This window comes from Lonchura striata, chromosome 1, assembly GCF_050655825.1.
Source record: "Lonchura striata isolate lonStrDom1 chromosome 1, ASM5065582v1, whole genome shotgun sequence".
NCBI classification, from domain to species: domain Eukaryota; kingdom Metazoa; phylum Chordata; class Aves; order Passeriformes; family Estrildidae; genus Lonchura; species Lonchura striata.
The window spans coordinates 89,747,065-89,762,306 of record NC_140703.1 but is presented as its reverse complement, the minus strand read 5'-3'; positions in this window follow the sequence as shown (position 1 = coordinate 89,762,306).

Here is a 15,242-nt window from a genome sequence, read left to right as displayed (position 1 = left end):
GGAAGGAAGGAAGGAAGGAAGGAAGGAAGGAAGGAAGGAAGGAAGGAAGGAAGGAAGGAAGGAAGGAAGGAAGGAAGGAAGGAAGGAAGGAAGGAAGGAAGGAAGGAGCAGATATTTTATTCATACAAAAACTACAGGTCATAGCTCTCAGGAACAAAGAGGGAAAAGATAATGCTCACCACTTCATCATGGTTTTATCACGTTGACTACAAAGCCTAAAACCAAGAGGTACTTGCAAGGAGCTGATCATCCTCCATCAAAACTAAAAACAAAACAAAAAGCCTTTCAGGTCTCTACCTCCCTGTTGATTTGGGAATGTCTGCCTTTGATAATGTTCCATTATACCAGTGGAGGTTATGGCATTATCCACTGTGAGCAGTTCATAAAGACAGACACTAAAAAGAGGACTTTGAATTCTCTACTTGACATTTTCTTTCATAATAAAAGTTATGAAATGTGTTAGAAATCTACTCTACAGTAGCAGCGTGAAACACATTGTTTCACTCCTGAAAACTTGACTAAAATCACATAGCCACAACTGAATTTCTGTACATAGCAAAGGGCACTAAATAAATTGCTTTCCCAGGACTATGAAAGTAATGGTGAGAAGGGGGAAGAAGGGTGCTCATTACAAGCATGATGTTATATAATCACCAGAGTTTGTAACAGGGACTCTGCTACTTGTGCTGTTTTACAACCAGTTTGCAGAAAATCTCCATGTCCAATGCTCTTCCTAGCACTGCTCCTTTCACCCCTCAGCCTCATCCACAGGTGCTGGGTGCCATCCAAGGCAGGAAGATCACATGCCATCTGTGGAAACCCTCGGAGACCTCAGTAAGTAATTGTAGAAATTCACTTGGATATTTATTTCAAGCAGCATTAACCCTTAGCCCTTTCCTAACCTTCCCACTTAGTGAAAAAAAAAAAAAAAATCTTCATTCAAGTATAGACAAGAAGCCCCCATCAAAAACAATAATACAGTTCCTGCCAACCAAACACTGATCAGAGTCAGAAGTTTTGGGTCCTACTGCACCTCAATTTACAGAGACAATTTTTCATGCCAACCAAGAAAAATAATAGAAAATTCAGGAGTGAAGTTTTCTGCTTTGTGCCCCTTCAGACCCAGTCTGTTTTCTTTTTGGTTTGGGATTTTTTTTTTTCTTTTTGTAGCAATATTGTTTGGAGCATAACAGATGCTACTATTTGTAGCTTTTATCCTGCAGTTTTCTTTGTCAAGACAAAGTTAGCACTCACACTTTCTTAGTAGACCTTAGCCATGTGACATTACTGGCATACTAATGCAAGCTTTGATATTTTAGTAATTTTTTAACTGAAAAAAATGCTATCAGATTTGAGATTGGTCACAAACAAAAGGCCTGATTGCTGTTACACAAAATAAACGTTCTTTTAAAAGCATACATTATTAATGAATATAATAGAAATATTTAGATACTCTTTGGTTCATGTTAATATTATCTTAATATTCACAGCTTACATTTTATTGTAGGAAAATTTGAAAACAGTGACATTAAAGGAGATTGTCAGAGAGAACCATAGAATTTGTGTCACTGGTCTGCAGAAGAAGTCCTTCTCCAAAAAGTAACAGGAATTTTTCAGAGTCCTGCATCAAATTGGCAGTAATATTAAATGGCAAGTGTTGCATGATTATATCAGCGCTTCTTGTATTTTCTCTCCAGCACCCCAGTACACTGAATTAATTCAATATTTCCCTTGGGTTGGAGGCAGAAAATAGCATGAAAAAATGCAAAATAGCATGCCACCAATTTTGGAAGGGGATTTATTTGTGATGTTTTCTTTAGGAGTGCAATCTCCTGAAGAGCCAAAGGGCATGGTTAGTTTAACGGGTTCGTATGAGACAATGGCTCCAATCTGCATCCTTTGGGCAAGTCTGCAGGACATAGCAACCAGCTGGGATGATCAAGCTGAAATGTGCACAGACATCATTGCCCCTGAAAAGTAGCTGTGGTCAGAAAAGCCCACTTTTTCAAGCACACCGGGCTGGTTGGGAATCATTTACCACTGGCAGAGAAGTCTGTTGCTTCATCATGGACCTGACCTGAGATTTACCTCCCTTCTCCTTCACCAAGCCCACGGCAAGAGCCAAAGCAGACACACAGAGAATATGGTGGGAGCTGGAGATTTGGAAATGTGTAAGGAAGGAATGGCAGGGAAAAATGAATTCTGAAGGAGACATGAGGCTGCTCAAGAAGGGAGGGAGGAAGGCAACAGCTCACCAGGCTGAGCCTTCCGTGCTGCAGAAGAGGAGCAGAGGAGGCTGCCTGTGTGCTCTTCCAGGAGGTATGCCAAGCATATGACTGCTGCTGATGGGGAAAGAGTTTCGGCGAACAAGCACATTCTTTGTAATGCAAAGGAGATGTTTCCTTACAGACCGGCTGAGGAGCGTTACTCCAGCTCTGCGGGTGCGTGAAACAAGAGGCAGCATCCATCCTGACCCAGATGGCGTGACCCAGCTGTCGAGGCACCGCGGCTGCACGGGCCAGGAAGCTGGTTTTCTGTGCAAAAATATTGCACAGAGTCAGTGTCTACGTTTTTATATCTAAACCCATGAATTTAAGTGTGTGGCCACTCCCAGAAGGAATATATCATACAGTTGCTCAGTGTGCAAGAATAGCTATGACCTCAGCATTTAAAACAATATCTGAAACACATTTTGGGCAAGAAAGTAGCAAAATCACTCACTTCAATGCATGGCTAAGACAAAAAGACAGACTGGCAGTGTCTTTTTGGCTAATAATACCACCTACATGGCCACAGTGCAAAACTTGCCCTGTTGAAACCCTGCAATGCAGGGTTGGAAATGTTGAAAAATCTTAAAGTCCCCTGAGAGGACTTTTGTTTTTAACCAGTTTAAAATATTTCTATCCAGTTCTGCAGTTTCCTCCTCTAATGATTGAAATCAATGCGCAGGGCCCAACTTTTTTGCTGCTCTCCTACCATATGAAAATGATGCTGGTGCGTGCTTTGTGCTGCCTTTCCCCATCACCCAGTGGGTGAATTTTGTAGCCTGCCTTGTTAGTGGCACAGCAGGCCGCCAAAAGGAAACCGAGTTGTTTGTACGAGATGAGATGTTGGGCTGCCAACTGTTATAAATCTTGTGCTACTTACAGCTTCGGCTTTTCTTCAAGTCTACTCCACCCCCTGCTGTGGTTTCGACTGTTGGAGCAACATTAGGAGGCACAACTGAAAGCAGTAATATTGGCATTTGCGGGTAAAATAAGAGGAGAAGTGAGGCACAAATGTTTCATTGCAAGAACTGTATGCATAAGACCTGTAGCCGCAGACATTTGGGCTCTGTGGCAGTGGAAAAGGGATTTGCCCCCTGCAATATTTACCTGTAGCTGTATTCATTGGCACCAGCTTGTTTTGTAAGTGTAACTGCTTGTAACCTTGCACGTGCTTCCCCACTGTCATATCATATTAAATGAGCTATAATTGTAGTCTATTAGAGTGCAATAACCTAAAAGTGATAGTGCATGACAGCACCTGTCAACACGTCATGGAGGATTGTACAGAATGCTGAATTATACCCATTTTATACCACATTAATGAGGCAGCTCATTCTTATCCGGTCATAAATAAACAGGTTTCAATTTCTTTATACACCATGAGAAGCTGGTTGGTTTTTTTTTCTGTTTTGCACAGAGACCCAAAGAAGTCATGATAGGGTGATCTATTGCCTTAAAAGGAAGATCAGAGTGTGGTCATTAATGACAATGAGGATATTATTTTTATCATTATTAATTGTTTTATGAATCCATCTTGGTGTGATTGCTTCTTTCCATTCTTTCTGGAAAAAGAAATATAGAAACACATAACAAAAAGCAAGACTAGTTTTCCCTAATAAACCTTTAATATAAAACAAATTGCTTCAGCAGCACCCAAAGGACAGAGTGACACAGGCAGAAACCCTATCCCCTTAAGATCAATGGTATTCTGGGGTTTATTCTGGTTCTCCCTCATAAACTGTTTAAGTCAGGTTTGAACAGGGAATGGGAAGAGAAAAAATGAAAATGACAGTGGGGAGAAGAAAGACAGAGAATGAGAGGCTTTCAGACAAATCAAAAGAAAAGCAAATGTATCAAAGCACATGTATAGTGCCCATTATTTTCTGTAACCTAACTAGATCACGGTGTCTTCATTTCCAAGAGCTGCTTAGGCTTCAGAGCCATAAATAACTGCCTGTGCTCTTCTGCTGAGCCCACATGAGGATAGGTTAGTGCAGTCCCTTTGAGCAAAGATCTCACCCCCTGACCCAGACAGAGGCCCCGGGCACCAAATATACCAGGGCAGTGATTCTGAGAGGTGGATGTGAGAAGTGTGGTCATTTTAGATCACCTTTGAGCTTCTTTCATTTTCATGCTCAAAGTTACTCAGCTAATGCAAGAAGAAGTAATTAATTCAGGAACTCTTAGGTGTATACATAAAGTATTATGTGCAGAAATAAAGCACACTTAAGAGAGAACCAATAAAAAATAGGTGGTATTTGTAAGAGAGAAAATATTTTCAATGTAATGAATATTAAAGGACTGGAAGAAACTGGCTACCAAACAAAATTATCACTAAATTCTGATCCTTTGCCAGGCATCTCCCACAGGGTCTGTGTGATGGGTGTCTTTTGGCTCCTGGGAAACAGCCTCTGCTTCTTCTTTGATCTTTGAACTGTTGCAGGAAGAAGAGCAAGCTTGAAAGCACAGCCCACAGGAGGCATGCCAGCTTTTCCTTAGGAAGTGAGAAAGAGAGATCCAGCCTTGGGAGCTGACACCTGGGCAGTCAGCGTGACCAGACAATGATCTCACCCACCCTCAGCTCCACACAAGACCCCTCTGCACCTTGGGTAAGCCCCACTTGCCTCAGGAATGATGACTTTGGAACCACAGGGAAAACCTGTGATGCTTATCTGAATACTCTGAAACCAAAGGCGGTTTCATTCTTTTTATTATCTCAGGACTGGTGGTGCTAGTGGTGGGTGTTATGGAATGCTTAACTAAAACTTTCTTCATTTGTCAAGCATTATTCACATTATTTATTCATTATTTAAAAATAAAAAACTAAATTATTCCTTTGTTTGAATATTTTCTCCCTAATCTTAGCTTCATAATAAAGATAATAACAGATTTAGAATTATGTTGTTCATGTCCAACAAAAGTAAGTTTAAAATCATAACTTGAAAATCAAGCCATCATTTCCCTCAGAATTTGTTTACAACCTGTCTTTCAACAAATGCACTGTCCTGTGAAAGAAGGGTTGAAGGACAGAGGAAGCAATGTTGTCAGGTAATAGGCAAATAAGTCTGGTTAAAATTGTTTCTGAAATTGGCTTGATTTGGCTAATAATTTTTACTGAAAAGGACCAAGACTTCAAAAAAAAGATAGATTATTTCCATATTTTAACAATATTTTTCACATATTTTCAAAAATTTTTTTTTACAAAAGTTATTTCTAAACTTCTCTAAATTTAAGATGCACTTAATGAGCATTTCAATTCCTCCAAATAAATGAATCATTAACTTTGACTTCAACCCCAAATCATTTTCCCTAACTTTTTTTTTAATTTTTCCGAGAAAGCCAATAAAATTTTATGCTTCAGGTCAATCCAAAATGAATGGTTTTTTTTCTTCAGTTTGACCAGTGAACTGAAAAATCAATTCTTCACACAACTCCTCTTATTGTCTTGGAACCATCTAATTGTGCATGTAGGCAGCTACTTACTGTGTGATCTTATTACTGCTCTCCTAATTCTTGCTCTTTTCCCGCCTAGCTTTGTTGTGTTTTGTCCTGTGTCAGACCACAGACTGTTGCAGTCAGACATTTTGCCTTCCTGACATCTGAGATCTGTGTGCAGGGCAATTATTCCTGTGCCAGTGGTACATAAGCAGCACAGGGCTACGTCCTTCACATGTAGTTCTCACGAGCATCTGGATGCCTTCCTTGTCATTGCAAGTGACATCCCCAGTACACAGGATTCATGGTCTTCTATTTTCTCCTAAAATTAATAATTCTGTTCTACAAATTAACCATTAAGCTTTCCTATCTTGCCTGTCCACTGCCATTTGAACTGGAAGCCAACTCTAGGGAGAGAACACAACAGAAGCCTTTCAAATGTCCATAGCAGAGAGAGAGATAAGTGTTTGATTTCCAAACAGGAAAGCAGGTGAGAAGCAGCCAAGGACAGAGAAGGCTGTAAGAGTTTGGTTTCTACCTGCTCAACAATGTTGCCAAAGCAAGAAAGGATTAATGCATGAGTGGTGCTTGGTGTAGATATAACTACCAGATCATTCATTTATATCTTTATCTTTCACTGTCTTTCCCAAGTTTCTTTTTTGTTTGTTTGTTTGTTTGCTTTATTAGTTGATTCTTTTTTAGTTTATTTCCTTTTAAAAGAAACATGTAGTAGTGTTTTCTGGTCTCTGCTTAAACCAGTCTTTTATTTCAGTGGACTTACACCTCATTTACAGTGTGGCAGTAAAGGTTTCTTTGCAACCTAAGAACAAAATTTTAACTGAGATGCACTGTAAAAATTCTTGATTCCTCCTCAAAACAAAATGGACATTTCACCTTGACCCAGACAAATGGCAGATGCTGTCAAACACTTATTGTAGCAAGCAGAGACAGAGGGGAAAACAAGGTTTTCTCATACACTGGCCTCAGATGACTATCAATCATTCATAAACTACACCTATGTTGTTTTGATTTTGTTTTTTTCTTTAATGATTTTTAGTGCCATTATAAACCACCAGTGCATCTCTCTTCACCCCAAATGAAAAATGAAGTTGTAAAAAATCTTCCTTCAAACATGATGCACAGTCTGGAAAACATGTTTCTCTCTGAAAGGGGGGTTCTGGAAGCATATAAAACAAGAACCTTTCTATTTTTAAAGTGTTTCCCATATATCCTCTGGACATATAAGTCATAGCTCTCTGCCTGTGTGAACAACTGAAGCCAAGCAAGAATCTCTGCATCAGGTTGCTGTGTGTTTCAGTTCACTGAAAAAACACTGGTGGGGATGACAGTGAGTGATCAGCAGGAAGCTTTCACAGAAACCCTGATGATAGCCTGTTTTCCAGCTGCAGAGAACTACTATTTAGATCTTTGGGATCCTAGCTTAGAAGGCAAAAGATATCAAAGATGGACAAAGAAAAACCAACCAAAGTCCAGACTTCACAAGAGTTTAGTTCAGAAGAAGACCTTACATTTTTGGTGTTAGTCATGGCCTCCTGAACCCTGTGTGCAGATCACAGTCTGACACAGAGCAGAGAGAAGGAGCCAGCACCCGACACCAGGACCCCAAGGGACAACTCTGAGAGCCACAACCTACATCGCTAGCCGAAAACCACACAGCATTTCTCACGCAGGGAACATACCATGGAATAAATTGTACCTACTTAATTAACAGTGCTGTGAAGTTCTATATTATTAGCTGCTGAGGGCAACTGGTGCCTTGGCACTGCAGTCAGCGTGGATTGCATACACAGGCTGAACCTGCTAATTGCGCACGAGCAAGTGCACGCAGCTCGGCTGGCTGGTGGCCAGGCTCTGCCGCACAGCGAGCAAAGCGTCCCAGGGTCTGCTGCCGGACACCAGCACAATTCCGTGTGTTAAAGCAGCACCACCTCTGTAACCTACGCACCAGGAACAACTTGCCAAGCACTTGCTCGCTACACGACAGCAAATTTGACACCTGATTTGCAGGGGCTGTGCTAAGTACAGAAGGAGGCTTCCTTCTCCTCGGCTGCATTTCTAAATGAATCTTTATCTGACAAGCAAGTACCACACACACTTGCCAGCTGACACCCTGTGTCAGGCTCCGCTCCCGGTTTTGTAAATTCCATGAAGACCCCAGGGACAGCCAAAGTGCAAGAGCACACAGATCTGGGGGCCCTGTTTTGGAGTTTGGTGGTGGTTTTTGCTACTCCTCTATGCCAGGAATTTTAAAACATGAGTACAAATGATACAGACTTGTGTAATGCTTGACATCAAATTCTTCAACATCTGAGCTCTCTACAAAAGAAGTTTGCAGTTTTATTAGAATGGCTTACATCCAGCAACTGTGTTCAGAATAAACATAATTTAGAACATAGGGATATTTTCTTTCCTGAAAGTATCTCAAATAGGGAGAGGGGAGAATTTGTTTACATTCACACACTGTGAGTTCGTTTTAGAAGCATACTGCCAGGGCAGATACTTGTGGCTGGAGGCCAAGGGGAGACCATGCAGGCAAAGTTAGAAGGGGTCCTTGTTGTCCAATATCAGTCTCTCCAAAAAAGGAGAGACTGATATTGGACAACAAGGAAAACCAAAAAAGTCTCTCCAAAACAGGAGAGACTGATATTAGGCCTCTGACCAGAATCCTTTTTTTTTGTTGTTGTATCCTAACAGGAATAGATATGTGAAGTCCGAATATCTTCATAGATGATTTCCTATCTTTTGAACTCCTTCTTGAAGGTATCGTGGGTAAATCCCATTAGCTTTAATCTGAGCCTTTCTCAATACCCCATAAAACACAGCTTTACATACCAGGGCATGAACAACAGCAATAAAAGGGTGCACTTAAGTGTAGGATTTTATGGATCCATCTGCCAAGTATTTCTTCAGAAGAGGAGAAACACATTATGAGTCTAAGCAGATGCCACATCTCACCAAACTGTTCATTGACAGCGAAACACCAAGCCATACCTATAATTTCCTGACCTTGTTGCTACACGTTGGAGATGAATCTGAAGAAATCACAGATGCACTGACTCTGAGGGAGCACTTCAGGGAATGGAAATGTGAGGAGATGATGCTGAGGACACTCAAGTCCTTTCTCTGTTTATCCTTGACCAAACATGCAGAGGAGGGAAAGATGTACACAATATTTATAATCAGTTGAGGAGATATCACATTCAGCCTGATCACATTCCTGATCTCTGAGAATGGCAGAGCAGAAGAACAAGCATTCCTTCTGCACAAAACTGGTAAATGGTATGCAGGAAAATAAGGGCACTCTTCAAGGATATGAATAAGTAAATATGACCCCACATTACTAGAATTATGGAGTTATTTTAGCTGGAAGGGACATTTGGGGGTCATCTGCTCTGACTACCTTCTCAAGACCAGTCTTGCTTTGACATTAGTAAGTCAGACCTACCGTAGTGAGGGGGTTCAACTGGTCATAAAAGACAACATGGATTTTAGAGCCTTGGCAGCATCTTCTGACACCCTCAGTCCCCCTAAAAACCCAGTTGTCTGAGTCCCTGATGAGGAGCCAGGGAGGGACAAAGGGCCCACGCAGTGTCTGAGCTTCTGCATAGCACCTACTGACCCTTCCCACTGGATAAAACTCTTAAGAACTGTGTCTACCTCAGTTTTCCCAGCAAGTGAGGCAATCCAAGCCACACCCAATGTTTACATCTCCAGTGTGTTTAGAGCATGCCTAAGAGGAAATTTCTGTGAGATGGTGAATTCCCCTCTGCCTCTTCACATAGTCTGTGTTTGTTGTCACAGAAGACAAATTGTATAAAGGTACTCTGGGGTCAAGAGATATTTCACATGTGTGAAATGTCTCCAGATGAGTGTCTTTCCCACTGTCTCCTATTCATTCTTTTCCTCTCTTCTCTCTTCCCCCATTGCTTTTGCTGATGTATAGATTCCCAGTATTGCTTGAGAGAGGTGACCATTCTACTTCTACCTTTCCAGGCCTCCAAACACCTTCCCAGCTGCAAACACAAGGGCAGAGAATAGACAAGCACTTGCCAGAAGGGCCCATGCCCTTAGAGAGAAACATTTTATTTGCATAGACTAAAGCTCTCCCTGCACACCTAGGTGCTAGAAAAATCTGACCACCCAAATGTTTGTGCAGAGGGAATAAAAGGAGCAGGAACGTGATCAGATGGAATCACTAGCTAGCTTTAGCAAACATGGGCTCTAATTAATTTTTTCCTCCCATTGTTTACCCAGCTTTGTATGTAACTGAAAGCTGAACTGGGCTTATCAGTAATTACCAACAGTTCTGGAAACTTTACACATTATTGTGCTGCATTACTACACAGGGTAGTGATCCATGAAGACGGGTGTCTCTGCATTCATTGCTAAGCAATGCCTTAAAAAAATCAAAATCTCCCCCGACCCACTATTATGGTTGCTGCAACGAAGGGGAAAAAAGGAGGGAAGGCAGAGGGTGGCAGCGTGTCTGCTTCAGATCTAATTATGAAAGTTTCCGTGACACAGTGGCGTGCTACCTCGGTAGCAGCAGTGTCAGAGGATGCTCCACCTGTTGCCAGACTTCTTTCCCAGCCCTGGAATTGCATTTTCCCATTCCATAGTGACACCTGCTGGGAGCAACTGAGCGGAGACTCCCCTGCTGCTCTGCTTGGCAAGGGGCTGAGCAGTGCAAAATGAAGGGTCTACGGCAATCAGGCAGATTGATTCCTCTCCTTTCCTTACAGATTGAGCCAGGCTCCTATCAGAGGAAAAACGGATGTCTGCAGCATGATTAATGCTCAGAAACCCCACATGAGCAGCTCCTGAGACAAGACACTGGAGCATCATCTATAGGCCTGCAGGAGAAAGGAGTGAAGAACATCAGAGCACTCTTTGCATGCAGAGGGCCAAATTTAGCCCATCTAGCAAGGAGGTGAAAGCAGGATTTAATTTTTCTTATTTGCAAGAACTGAGAGGTCATTTGAAAGGAAAGGTCACGCTCCACTTGAAGTTTGCTGACAGTCTTTCTGTAAATATTGGGCAGTGTAGGAAGAAAAGATCTTGGGCCAGTACCTTTGGTATGATTCGATACGGTCATTGTGATGGCAGCCCAGACTGTGGCTTCTCTGTGCTTTCTATTCTCCTTTCCTCCTGAGAATTTCACTGTTCCTGCCCAGCATTTAGATTCTGTCATGCCTGGCATGTGGGCTGCAATGCATGCATGCAATAACCAGGGAAATGGAAAAATCTTGCCCTAACCCTGCACTTTCCTTTCCCCCTCTCAAAAGGAAAAGACAACTCAGGAGGAAAAGTGCCAAAATGTTTTAGAAATAAACGACAGACACCAGAGTCATCACACATTTTCCTAGGCAGGATAGTAATTTCTGTAATGTATTTTTAACTGTGAGGAATGATGGGAGGGAAGACACTTAAATCCAATGCAAATGAAGGATTTGTCAGTTACGCAGTTCGTATAATGTCATACGTAGAAAATGTTATAAAAGTGGAGGGATTATGGTGAGGAGACACATTTCTAAAATTGGAGGCCTCCTTTTAGGGGTTTAGCCCCCTCACTCTTTCAGATCTCTGGGAACATTTTCCTCTAAGGAAGGGCAGGAGTCTCTCTCAAAAACTGTGACAGCTCTCTAAGCTACATGTTACTTAAGAAACTTCACTCTCCGCACTGCTTCCTCTTCCAGTTTTTGCCAACTGCTGCTTCTCCTTATTTCAGTTCTTCAGTGATCCCCAACCACTTTAAGCACAGCAGGGCAGTTTCCAAATTCTTCCAGGCTATTTCCTTCCTCCCTTCAAGGCAATGGCAGTTTTTGTGACCAAAAACCTTCTCTAATATGGAGGCTTTCCACTGTTTTGGTTTTGACTGCAGATTGGATTAAAGGTGCTAGAAACAGGACCATTTGTCCAGCTGATGCCAAGTGACAGCATCAGTTTATGGGCACATCTGGAATTTCTTCGCAGCAGTGGTTCAATAGGGTTAATTGCACTGACCTCATTTATACAGCACTTTGAGATCTTATAGAATGAATGTAAGTGTTTAAAAAAAATGTATTATAGTTGTTAATATGTATAACTCTCATGGATAATTATTTAAGCAAGCAATTATTGAAGCACCCATTTACCACAAGTAGAGCAGCACCACAGACACAGGAGCCTGCCAGAAAGAGCATTTAGGCCAGCATTGCACCCGTCCTGCCCCGCTAATGGCCCTGGTTGTTATTAAGGCTCTCGCGAAGGGTAAAACGTGCTTAAGCGTATTAGCCTGTGCTCGGTGAAGGCTGACAGCCGTGAGACCCTCAAAATAAACAGGGAGGCCGAGATACCTTTAAATGGCTAACCCGTGAGCTAACAGCGAACGCGAGCGGCGGGAGCAGAACAGCCGGGCTCTCATTAGCGCTAACAAGCCGCTTTCCCGGGAAGCGGCTCCCGGCACGGCTCCTTTCGAGGGGAGATGAAGCCCCCCGGTGGCCGCTGGCCGCCTTGCAGCCCCCGCTCCGCACCGCTCCCGCACTGCTCCCGCACCGCTCCCGCACCGCTCCCGCACGGCTCCGCACCGCTCCCGCACCGCTCCGCACCGCTCCCGCACGGCTTCTGCACCGCTCCCGCACCGCACAGCTCCCGCACCGCCCTGCAACGCTCCCGCACCGCTCCCGCACCGCTCCCGCACCGCTCCCGCACCGCTCCCGCACCGCCCTGCACGGCTCCGCACCGCCCTGCACCGCTCTGCACGGCTCCGCACCGCCCCGCACCGCTCCCGCACCGCTCCTGCACCGCCCCGCATCGCTCCGCACCGCTCCCGCACCGCTCCCGCACCGCCCCGCATCGCTCCGCACCGCTCCCGCACCGCCCCGCATCGCTCCGCACCGCCCCGCGCCGCTCTCCCACCACTCCCGGGACCCCGCGCCTCGGCCGCGCTGACCCGCGGCTCTGCTGGCCACTCCGCGGGCTTGCCCCGGCCCCACGGCGCACACAGCAGCACGCCCCCGGCCCACACAACCCCTCGCCAAAAATCCGGCCGCCGTCTTTCCCCAGCCCGCCGTTAGGAGAGGCCAAGGGAGAGGAAGCGCCTCCAGCCCAGGGGTTTCCCTCCGCCCGCAGCAGGCTGCGCAGGGGGGACGTGAATGTCACTCGTGTTCTCTCTTAGGTGAACAACAAATATAAATCTCAACAAACACGATGCAGATTCTCCCTTTCACAGAGGAAGAAATTGGCGTGCGTCCCAGTCTCATGAGGAGTTTGGTTTTGCCAACCATTTGTTGTAATGCAGGAGTAGTTCAGACGCTGATACAAGTACTCTTTCCAAACTTAAAAGCCGCACCTTTGGTGTTCTTCGCCAGCAGGACCCAACTGCACTGAAAAGCTGGTGTGGACCAAATGCTTTTTGTTAAATTGCTCTCTCAGAGTCCTATCTTTCTCTGTTATTGAGAAGTTTTTAGATACGTCTTGCACCTACGGTTATTCTTGCATGTAGGCATCTAGGCAACAACTGAACAGATAGTTTGTGCTGGAATAAGGATCTGACCAAATAACCCAAGCAAATGTCTGATCAAGGAGTTTCAGATACCAAAATGTAGGGCCTTAGCTTCTAAGTGAAGCTTCTACTCTGGACTCTCTAGTTCATTAATATTTTCTTACTCTGACTGCAGAAACTCACAATTAAATTAAAGAGCCCATAGCTGATTCATGCAGAGTCTTCAATGGATGTGCTCTTTTCACTGGAGCAGAGGAGATGTGGACACAGATTACCAAGAGCAATCTGAAGAGTATTTCAATGCCATTGAAATATGCATAGAATTTGTTTGGGTTCCTCTCTGCCGAGCAAAAATGTCAGACATGCTTTTTTACAGCAATTCATAATTGGAATATAATTACTTAATATTCCCATAAATCTGAATTACAAGTAATGCTTCTTATTGCAGAAAGGTTATTGAAATATTCACTGAGTGAATCACAGGTTAGACTTATAAGAGGGTCTTACACAATAGAACCAACTGTCACCATCCTGTCTTTAAGTGTGTATGTCACCGCCTTGTAACAGATTTATTCAGGATTATTTGTACAATAAAGTACTCCTAGGTTTTCATTAGAGCTGGAAAAACTAAACTGATAGGAGTTTGGTTTTTTTTTAATCAGGCTGGAACTTTTATTTTCTGATAGATAGTAGAAGCAAGTGCTTCTCATGGATTGCATTCTCTGTAGATACAGAGAGTAATCAGAAAGATCTTCTGAGGAAATCTGAAACTGTGCACAGCTTTTCTGTATTAGTGTATCAATCCAGCTAAAGAGCTACAATTTACACATACCCTGTTCTGTTCTGAATCTCACCAGTCTCATTTCCCCAGGCACAACTAACACTGGGGAAACCCACAAACTAACGGCGTATTGTGCGACTTCAAAAACATGACAGGCATTTGGAGCTACAGTGACAGGACCACAGCGCTGGTACGCTGGGCCTTGCTTCTGTGGGGAAGGCAGAAAGCATAATCCAGGTTACTGTTCCTCCTCTCTGGCCCTCTCCTTGTCCTGCACGCCACAGGCACAGCCACCATCAGAGTACAGTACTTAACTTTTCGAAGCTAGTTGTCCACATGCACTGCTGCGTAGACACGTCTTGGAGACTGCATTCTGAGCTGTCCCACATGTGGGTCCCGGAGCAGCTCACAAAGCTCTTCAGGCTCCTCTCAGCACCAGGCACGTGCAGGACTGTTGTGTGCACGGTGTGGCACACCAGTGCCTCCAAGGATGAGGTGTTTCAAGAGAAGCTTAACGCTTCCCTCCCTAAAGCCTGCTTCTCAGGGAAGGCTGAAAGGGTGCTCTTGTCCTGGATTATGCGATGTACATGCCAAAGAACCAAGCTACTTAACACTAGTCCCAGAACATACAAGAATATATTGTACATATTGCTTTGACTAGCAACTTGTTATTTAAAGTTCGGGGCAAAGATTTAAACCCTGAAAAGGTTTTTTTCATAATTGCAGGGGGGATGGGAGGGGGAGGATGATGACGTACACGTGGGCAGGACGTCAGAAAATAGGAGTAGAAAAAGGATAAAAAAACTTCAGTTTCCTAATCAAGACTCACTGGAGTTTCTTTGAAAGCACTATCCCATATTTCCTGAGAGAGGTTAAATGCAAGCTGATCACTCCAGCTCCTGAATTTAATACATCTATCAGAGCTCAAAACGAGCTGGGCACTAGATCAATCACTTTGTTTTCCATGGAAAATTCTCCTGTTTTACATTAATAGAATAACTAAATTCCCTATTAAATACAGTGTATTTATTGGTTAAATCTTCTTGGGACTAGCTTTTCTTGACTTTGTTCAATGTTATGTAAAAATTAATCTTTTGTAAAAAGATTAGTCTTACGATATTTAGAGCAGGTGTCAAATCTATTTCAAATCTCATAAAGATATCCTCTCCTGATAGAAAATCTCACCCTGGACTGAACATGAGAAGACAAAATTAGTCCTTTTCAAGACAGAATCATCAAAGATCAATGCCCATCA